Genomic DNA, 10,551 nt, shown 5'->3' on the forward strand with positions numbered 1-10,551 from the left:
TTTTCTAAGGGTTTTGTTTGAACCGGGTGTAGTTAGTTGTATTTTTTTTAGAAGTAGGAGCCATTGTGCTGTGATTGGAATTGGAGCAATATCTCTTGACTTTGTTATGCCTTGAGAATAGTGAGTACTTTGGTTGTGACGCTTAGGCTCGGTTTTTGACTCTTGTATAAGAACCTTAAATTGTATGATCTTAACTTTGCTTAACTGCTTTGACTAGAGTATCTTGATGAGTCCAATGCTAAGTGAGTTATGTGCCATGGGTGGCTGTGAGGTTTGTGTGTCATTCTGTGCATTGCATTTGATGTCTAGAACTTGCCCCGTGTGTTTGCATAGCGAAATAGTAGTTTTGTTCAGTCTTGGAAGTGATATAGGCGTTTCTTTATTGAGCCATATATATATATATATATATATATATATATATATATATATATATATATATATATATATATATATATATATATATATATACTACCTGCCTAATTCTTATGTATCGTAGTTAACCCGATGAGCCTGTAATCCTATTTCATTGGCAACCACATTACAAGCCTTACCCATTTGTTTGAATTAACCATCTATTTGAACCTTTTCATCTCTCATGAGCACTTGAATTGTAATGAACTTTGTAAAAGTTAAAGTGCGGGGTGTTGGTTTGGCTTTTGAGTGGAACATATGAAATAAGGAGAAAGGTGCACTATTTTGAAAATGTAAGAGCCACTTGAATTGGGGAAAAAAAGAAAAAATAAGTAGTTATAGTGTGTGAAAAATATTCCTTGATAGTGGTGACTCTTGATATAATTGTGTTTAAAGAAGTATGTAGTTAATATACAGTGATGTGGAGGTGGAGTTATGGTTTGACATAAGTGTGGGGTTTTAAATGTAAAAATGTATTTATTAAAGAACTTAGGGAGGATTAGTCACATGTATATCTAAATATATCCTACCCGTCCTGCAGCCTACATTACAACAAAATAAAGTCCTAATTGATCCTTGACTGAATGAGCTCGATTAGTAGAGTAGTACACTACGGGCAAGCCTATGGTTCATCTTTTGTGGCATGTGAATGTTGTTTCTGAGAGAGTGAATCTTTCTATATTGAGTTTCTAATTGTTCTTGAATTTTATGTGTGTGGAACTACTCTCTTTTGTTGTGTGAGGGCACTTGATTCATGAAGGAAAGGTAATGTCGTTGACCTCTATGTTAGAGTAAGTGAGCGGTTGTGAAAAATGTGCGGTGCATGTGAGTCAAATCTTGAGGTGAGGATGCTATACTATTGTGTTTACTCTATTTTAAATATTCTTGTATGATGAGTTATGAGATTTGTTTAAAAAGCGCGTGTTGTTGTAAAGTGTAGAAAGTTGTTCGAGGACTAGCAAGAGTTTAAGTGTGGGGTGTTGATAAATGGCCAAAAATGCATATCTTTCGGTGTACTTTCATCTCATAACTTGTTTGGTTACGGTAGGTTACATGAGTTTTTGTAGTGAATTATGCTCATTACGTGCATTCTTATGTGTAGGAGCAAGTTGGACGAAATGTGAGCAAAAGAAGTTGATTCGAGACCAAAAGACAAAAGAAGGACTTTGCTCATTCACTCTCGCATGCACAAGAGAGAGTGAACGAGCTACTGAAGAAAAGCTTGAAAAAAATAGCGGAGTATAGCAAAAAGGCATGGAAGTGCACGAGAGACCTAGAAGAAAAAGAAAAAGAGAAGAACTTTGTCGTTCACTCTCGCGTGCGCACGAGAGAGTGAACGAGCTAACTTAAAAAGGTTGTTTCGAAGTGGGCTTGTATTATTTCACCCCATGCTAACCCAATCCCATATAAATAGTCTTTAAACTCACTTTTGTGGGGAGGACGTGACTTGTGATGGAAAAACGTGACTTTTGAAGGGGAAAAGACGTTGAGAACATTCTTGGAGGAGAAAATCATCGAGTTCTTCATTCCTTCATCTTTTCTTTGTAATTTTTTTATGCAAAATACTTGGAAAAATATTGCTACGAACATGAGTGGCTAAGCACTTTCATTTCTAGGGTTGTGGTTGACATGATTATTAACGTTTATTAATTACATCTCTGTTAATTCGGATCATCATCTTGTGGTTGTTTCTTTAATTCTAGTTTTAACTTGTGAATTGTTGTATTCACCCTACTATCTATGCTATGCTTGGGAAAGCCATGTTTAGATTAGATTAGAATTAAAGAGAGCTTGTTTCTAAACCCGTGGCTCGTGGAAAGATTTTGCGGTTAGGATAGGAATATACCTAACAGTCTTGCTTAATTGTATAACGGTATTATATTCGTTCATGATAGACTCAAAACCATAGGAATATATGATTGATATATTGTGGACAGGCGAGTAGTATCATGAGAATATGCTATTTATATAAATTATCCGGTTAATTAACAACCATAGATAATCTGGATTAACGAGTGTGATTATTGAACTAAATAGGATTGATAAACCAACCACTACCCTGGAATCTTCATCTCCTCTGAATTAAGATCTCATCATACGCATTTTCTTTCTTGATAAATTAGTTGTTACTTGTTTAATTTTCGCAATAGTAGATTAATAGAAAAACATCACTCTTGATCACCTTGGACAATTAACTGGATTTAGTTTGCTTAGTTAACAATTGATCTAAGGCTCTATGGGTTCGACATCCGACTTTTGAGTCACTTTATTACTTGACGGCCATGTATACTTGCGTGTGTGTTTGGTCACAATAGTGGCCTTCGCGTTCGCGGTGGCCATCTCGTGTTCGTGTAGAAGGCCTAGAACTAGGGGCTGGTTAGGTAGAATACCCTTTGCGTTCGCGAAAGATGGTCGTGTTCGTGTAGGTTGGCGGGAACTGTGTTTTGCGTTCGCGAAGGCTTTCTTGTAATCGCATAGGAGGTTTTCAAGGGCTTGAGAAATTTTGCCTTCACGATCGTGAGGGCTTGTTCGCCGTCGCGAAGAAGGCATGTCTGGACAGTGGACTCTAATAAAAACAGGACTTGGCCTATTTTGTTCATTTCTCTCATTTCTTGGACGGTTCTAGAGCTTCTTGAAAAATGAGATTTGACTTACAAAAATGGTTTTGGAATTGAGTAGAAATTATATATTTGTGTCCGTGAGATTATGGGTAACAATTATTTTTTTAAAAATTCCGAAATCCGGGCACGTGGGTTCGGGGCTGAATTTTTGAAATCTTACAAATTGGGTTGGGTAATTACTTTAATAGTTAAATTATGAGCTTTTGAGCAATTATTGATTAGTTTGTACAACCTTTGGCTAGTTTCGGATTGTTCGGCACCGGCTTGAGGCTTTTAGAGTGATTTGTGGACCGGAAAGTGGACTTGGAAACGAGATAAGTCTCTTGCCTAACCTTGTATGAGGGCATTAACCTCATAGGTACTTAAATTGTTATTTGCTACTAATTGTGGGTAGTACGTACGCATGAAGTGACGAGAGTTCGAGTGTAGCAAAAATTCATGTTATGTCTGGGTAGACATAGGCCTTTATTATATGCTATTACTTGTACTATTTGAAATCAAGCTTCATTACTTAGAGATTTGGCGGAATGTTTAATTATTTATAGAAATTTATATTCTTTTATGGGCTTACCTTGGAGTTGTAAATACATAATTCGTACTCCGAAGAGTTTCCCTATTCCTATGGATTGGGACGAACGCCTCGACATTATTTATATATCCTATGGGATGCATCCATGTATCGGGCCATACGACCACGGTAGTGTATGTACACGATTATTATGGATTGGGTCGTATGACCTCAGCATAACTCGTGCGTGTTGTCACTTGGAGTCCGATTATACTTGATATGTCTTTCAATACTTGAGAATTTATAAAAACATGTTGGCCCCTTACTTGTTGATATAGGCATGTGATATTTGGGGACTTTTAGTTGTTATTTTGTTAAAGGATCATTTAATTATTGCCTCTTATTCCATTATTGATGTTGTATTTCATGCCTATTAAATATTCTTGTACATTATATATATTGCCCACTAGTAAGTGTCGATATTGACCCCTCGTCTCTACTTTCGCGAGGTTAGACTAAGTACTTACTGGGTACATGTTGTTTACGTACTCACGCTACACTTTTGTACATATTGTGCATGTTATGAGGCAGTTGCATCTAGAGTTCATCCGGTCGCGCATCCGCATTACCCGGAAGCCTAACGGTGAGCTGCTTCTCATGCTCCGTTCTACAGTATCTGGAGCCTTCTCTCGCTATGTTTTATCACTTTTGTCTATTCTGTTTCAGAAAGTAGTTCCTAGAGAGTTTTATATGTTCTACTAGATGATCGTGCATTTGTGACACTAGGGTTGAAATTCTAGTTGACACTCATGGGTTTTTATTATTTAATGCACTATCTTACTTTCAGGTTTAGTTTGTGCTTTACATTACTACGTTTACTTACTATTTGTTTCCTTATTGAACAAAAATCAAAGATTTTAAAAATATTATAATGGGAAATTAAATGGGTAGTTCACCATTGGCTTGCCTAGCGGCGACGTTGGACGCCATCACGGCCTATAGTGGAAATTGGGTTGTAACATCTTGGTATTAGAGCACTAGGTTCACATAGGTTTCACAAGTCATGAGCGGTCCTAATAGAGTCTTGCGGATCGGTGCAGAGATGTCCGTACTTATCTTCGAGAGGCTATAGGGTGTTAGCAAGCTTCTCTTCCTTCATCTCCTATCGTGCAATTGATGTTATGCTAAGTATCTTTCTCTTATTCTCTCACGGATGGAAAGAACGCGCGTGGCAAATGTATCTGGTGGTGGATGAACTGCTTCCCCTATTGCTAGAGGTCGAGGCAGAGGCCGGGGGAAGGCTCCAACTCCTGCTAGAAAATGAGGGCGTCCTAGAGTTGCTCCCGTCATTCCACCAGCGGATCCAGTGGAAGATCATGTCATCTAGGAGTAGGGTGAGGTGCCTGCAGCTGAGCCGGCCCCGTTAGATTTCACGGTCGTGCTGGGATTTAAGTAGGTTATATGCCGTATGCTGCGGTTCATGGTTCTATGACGTACGCTGGTTTATTTCTAGCACACCCAGCCACATCTCAGGCAGGAGCGGGAGCACAGACCCCTACCACTCAGGCTCCAGGGCACGCTGCTACCGTATATCAAACCCCAAGTACATTACCTGTGGGCAGAACCCAGCCAGCTGCAGCGGTTGTACCTGAGCCCAGAGCAGATGCGGCTGTCGAGCCGCAAAAGCTGTTGGACAGATGGACCAGACTGCATCCTCATGTCTTTTGGTGGTGAGCGACATGAGGACCCTCTGGATTTTACTGACCGTTGCAGAGACAGGTTGCACAACATAAGAGTATTGGAGTCCAAAGGGGTGGAATTCACCACATTTCAGTTGGAGGGAAGGGCCCTCTTTTTAGCAGACCAGTGAGTTCGCCTCACTTGACTTGGGATCTGTTCATATGTCTCTTTCTGGAGAGATATATTCCACCCTCTCAGAGGGAAAAACTACAGGGTCAATTCGAGCGGCTCTAGCAGGGTCAGATGTCTGTGACCGATTATGAGGCGAGGTTCTCTGAGTTGTCCCGCCATGCACTTATGATACATCCCACCAATGCAGAGAGAGTAAGGAGGTTTATTGCGGGCTTGCATTATGGTATTCAAGTTACTATAGCTCGAGAGGTGGAGATGGGGAATACTTACGAGCAGGTTATGGAGATAGCTCGACGAATTGAGAGTATTCGTAACCAAGGTCGATTGTATACGACGGGGGAGAAGAGGCCTCGACATTCTGGAGGATTCAGCGGCACCTCGTCTGGGAGCAGAGGTCAGTTCGTGAGAGGTCAGTCCAGTAGACCCACTTATTTAGCACCATCGCCTTCTCGGGGTGCACCAATGCGACCCTATTTTAGTGCCATTCCAAAGAGATCCTATCGCCCACCGGCTATTCAGGGTTCTTCCAGCGGGTATTCAGGTCCCCAGGGTCAGAGTCAGGGTCAGTCATCATCTGTATCGAAAGGTTGCTATGACTGCTGGGAGCTTGGTCACATGAGGAGATCTTGCCCCAGGCTTTGGGGCAAGGCCGTGCAGCAGGGCCGACAGGGCCATCTGCCCATCATTACATCACCAGCTATTGCACCGGCCGTCCGACCTGCCAGAGGTGGAGGGAAGGTGGGTAGGGGTTTCCCTAGAGGTGGAGGCCAATCAGATGGTGCTCTAGGTAGGTTCTATACTTTTCCAACCAGACCAGATGCAGTAGCATCAGATGTTGTGATCACAGGTATTATTTCTGTTTGCGGTAGGGATACTTTAGTACTATTTGATCCAGGGTCTACATATTCATATGTTTCTTCTCCATTTGATCATTATCTAGATGTCTCTTATGAGTCCTTGGGTGATTCTGTATATGTGTCCACGCCAGTGGGCGATTCTATAGTTATGGATCGGGTTTACTAATCCTGCATTGTGACTTTTTGTGGTTATGAGACCAGAGTGAATCTTTTGTTGCTCGACATGACCGACTTTGAGGTCATCCTAGCATGGACTTTGTCTCCGTATCATGCCATTCTTGATTGCCATGCCAAGACTATTACCTTTGCGATACTAGAGTTGCCTAGATTGGAGTGGAGGGGTTCATCTATCAGTGCATCTATTTGGGTTATCTCTTTCTTGAAGGCTCAACATATGGTCGAGAAGGGTTGTTTGGCTTATCTGGCTTATGTTCGGGATACTATTGTAGAGACTCCTATGATGGATTTGCTGCCCGTGGTGCGGGAGTTCTCCGATGTGTTTTCTTGTGATTTACCATGCATGCCACTAGATCGTAATATCGATTTCAATATTGATTTGGCACCAGGTACACAACCTATCTCTATTCCACTGTACCGTATGTCTCCGAAAGAGTTGAAGAGTTGAAGGAACAGGGTGAGGAGTTGCTAGCAAAGGGGTTTGTCAGGCCGAGTGTGTCTCCTTGGGGTGCACCAGTGTTATTTTTGAAAAAAAGGATGGGAGTATGCGGATATGCACTGATTACCGCTAGTTGAATAAGGGTACCATTAAGAACAAGTACCTGTTGCCGCACATTGATGCTTTGTTTGACTAGTTGCAGGGTGCCAGGGTGTTCTCTAAGATTGACTTGAGATTTGGGTATCATCAATTGAAGATTCGTGCTTCGGATTTTATGAAGACGACTTTCCGGACTAGATATGGCCACTATAAGTTTCTAGTGATGTCTTTCGACTTGACCAATGCCCCGATGGCGTTTATGGATTTGATGAACCGGGTGTTCAGGCCGTATTTTGACTCATTTGTCATTATCTTCATTGATGACATACTTATATACTCACGTAGTATGGAGGAGCACGTGCATCATTTGAGAGTTGTGGTTCAGACCTTGCGGGAACAGAAGTTATATGCAAAGTTCTCTAAGTTCGAGTTCTGGTTAGATTCTATGGCATTCTTGGGACATGTTTTGTCAGGTAAGGGTATTAAGATAGATCCCAGGAAGATCGAGGCAGTCTAGAGTTGGCCTCGTCCTACCATAACGACCGAGATCAGAAGTTTCTTGGGGTTAGCAGGTTATTATCATCGGTTTGTGGAGGGCTTCTTATCCATTGCGTCACCTTTGACTAGATTGACCTAGAAGGGTGCTCCGTTCTGATAGTCCGATGATTGCGAGGCAAGCTTTCAAAAGCTCAAGACAACATTTACTATAACACTGGTGTTAGTGTTGCCCTCCAGTTCAGGGATGTATATTGTGTATTGCGATGCTTCACGCGTTGTCTTGGGTTGTGTAGTGATACAGGAGGGGCGAGTTATTACATATGCTTCACGTCGGCTGAAGCCATACGAGACGAATTACCCCGTACATGATTTGGAGTTGGTCGCAATAGTCATGCTCTCATGATCTGGAAGCATTATCTTTATGGGGTGTCTTGTGAAGTTTACACAGATCATTGTAGCTTGCAGCATTTGTTAAAGTAGAGGGATCTTAATTTGAGGCAGCGCATGTGGATTGAGTTATTGAAGGACTATGATATTACCATCCTTTACCATCCGGGAAAGGCAAATATGGTTGCGGAGCCTTGAGCAGAACGATCAAGAGTATGGGTAGTTTGGCATTTATTTCAGTAGAGGAGAGGCCATTGGCTTTGGACATTTAGTCCTTAGCTAACAGACTTGTGAGGTTGGATATTTTAGAGCCCAGTTGAGTTCATGCATGTGTTGTGGCTCAGTTACGATGACCTGCACTTGTTGGTTCTTAGAGAGATGGTACTATGATAAGTTGGTATTTTACCAACTTATCTTGTCTTTAAACCTATACTTTTGCTATGTTTGAGTGATAAAATCATGTATTTAATGTCATTTACTTCTATTTTACAGGGTGAATGTGATTTAAAAGTAATGTTGAAGAAACCAAGTGAAAACAAGTCAAAAAGAAGCTAAAAGGAGGAAAAAATCTGGGCAATGCACTCAGTGGTCGCATTTGCGACAAAAGCTTGGGAAATGCGAAGTCAACTGGAAAAGTCAGTCTTCGCAATTGCGTAGAGTACTTCGCAAATGCGAAGTCAACTGGAATAGTCAGTCTTCACAAATGCGAGGAGTACTTTGCAAATGCGAAGTCAACTGAAAAGGTCAATCTTCGCAAATGCGAAGATATCATCGCAAATGCGAAGTGAAGCAGCACAGGAATAGTTGGGAATTGCGAACCTTTCTTCGCAATTGCGAAGACCGAGCTTCAGGCCTGGGCAATTCTGGAATTTCACATTTTTAATCCCCAAACCATTTTTATACACGACCAAGCAGATATTTTAGAGATCTTTGGCTTATTTTCAGTTCCACACACAAGAGAGAACAAGGTGGAAGCTAGGGTTTTTGCACACACACTTGGGTCTTGAAGATTTCAAGCTTGTGGTTAAGGATTTCTTACCCATTTTGTTTATTTCTTCATTTCCTTGCTTTGTATTTAATATTTAAGTGTGTAGTATTTATTTCCAACACTTGAATCTTGTTGATGGAAATACTCATATTTAAAGTGTGGATTAAATACCTTGTTGTGCTTATGTATTAAATGATTTTTATTCTTTTATGAAGTGCGTTATTGTTATTTTAATTATTCTTGTTCTTTAATATTTCCAAAGGGATTAGCTAACCCTAGGACTCGCCCATTAACTCCGAATTAATTTTGGAAAAGATATTTTGGGGTTGGGAAAGATTAATTAACAAGAACTTGAGGCGTTAACCCTCGTTTTATAGATTCTACCTAGGGATAGGATTGAACTACTTGTAGCCATTCCAGGTGTGCTTAATCTCTTAATTGTTTTAGGGATAATTCAATTAGGAAGTCTTGTTAGTCTTCGGAAGAAGCTAATTAAGAATTATTATCCGTGGCTAATTAACATAAACTCGCTATGAAATACATTGGATCGTTACTTGAGTGTAATACCCGATGCATTCATACTTATAGCCATTGATCATTTTACTTGCTTTCTAGGTTAGTTTACATTTTCGCACTTAGATATAAAACATTTTCAAAACAAATTCTTATTGTTTGGCATTGCGCGATAAGTGATAATTTTCTTACATTCCTGATCGCCTACATATTGTTCTCTGTGGGATTCGACCCCGACTCATAGTTGGGTAAATTATATTGCATGCGACCGTGTCCATTTACTTTTTAGTAGTGGATTTGGACGTCATCAAAATTGGCGCCGTTGCCGGGAACAATTTGGCGTAATTTAGGTTGTTTGAGAAGTAAGCGTAAGTGCTTTGGTCCAAACTTGTGAATATTTGTGTAATTATTTTTCTTACCTTGGTCTATTTTTCTTGTTAGTTTCTTGTTTATTTTCTTATTTTTTTGAGGAAAAAAAATGGCATCATATAATGAAAATTGGTCGGATGGTAGTTGTTCATACTTTGATGACCCTTGTCCTTATTGTGGAGGACCACACTCGTGGCAAAATTGTTTAAATTCTCCCGGGGGTGGATTGTGCGCACAATCCCAACCCTATGAGTGGAGTATTTGTGATAAGTATGGTTTTCAAAATGGTCATTGGGATGATTGTGCTTATTGGTCCTTCCCTTCCCCAAGCCCCCGCTATGATAATTCTACTTTCTGTGATGAAAGTTATAGGGCTATGGAAGTTGAAGAAGTTGAGCATGGCCAAAGTGGAGAGTTCAAGCTTATGTTGGAGTGTTTACTTGAAAAAGGAAACAAGGAGCAAAATGCCTTGGAGGAGCTTTTGGAGAATAGTCTCCCAAATGACTTGGCACTTGAAAGGTTGCACTCACAAATGGATGAGATGATCGAAGCCTTAAGGATTCAAAAAGCCTCGGAAGTGAATGATATCCAAGAACCTCCCTTGGAGATTGAAGTTGAAAATCCTTCCTTGGCACTTGATCAAAACCAAGAAGAACTCTCAAATGCTCAAAATGAGAAAATGATGCTCATGTTGGAGACCATTCTTGAAAATGAGGAGAAGCACAACTTTGCACTCGAGGACTTGAAACAAAGCTTGAATTACAATGATGAACATATCCGCACGTTGAAGGATCAAATGCAAATATGGTTGA

The sequence above is a fragment of the Nicotiana attenuata genome, chromosome 10 (genome assembly GCF_001879085.1).
Source record: "Nicotiana attenuata strain UT chromosome 10, NIATTr2, whole genome shotgun sequence".
NCBI classification, from domain to species: domain Eukaryota; kingdom Viridiplantae; phylum Streptophyta; class Magnoliopsida; order Solanales; family Solanaceae; genus Nicotiana; species Nicotiana attenuata.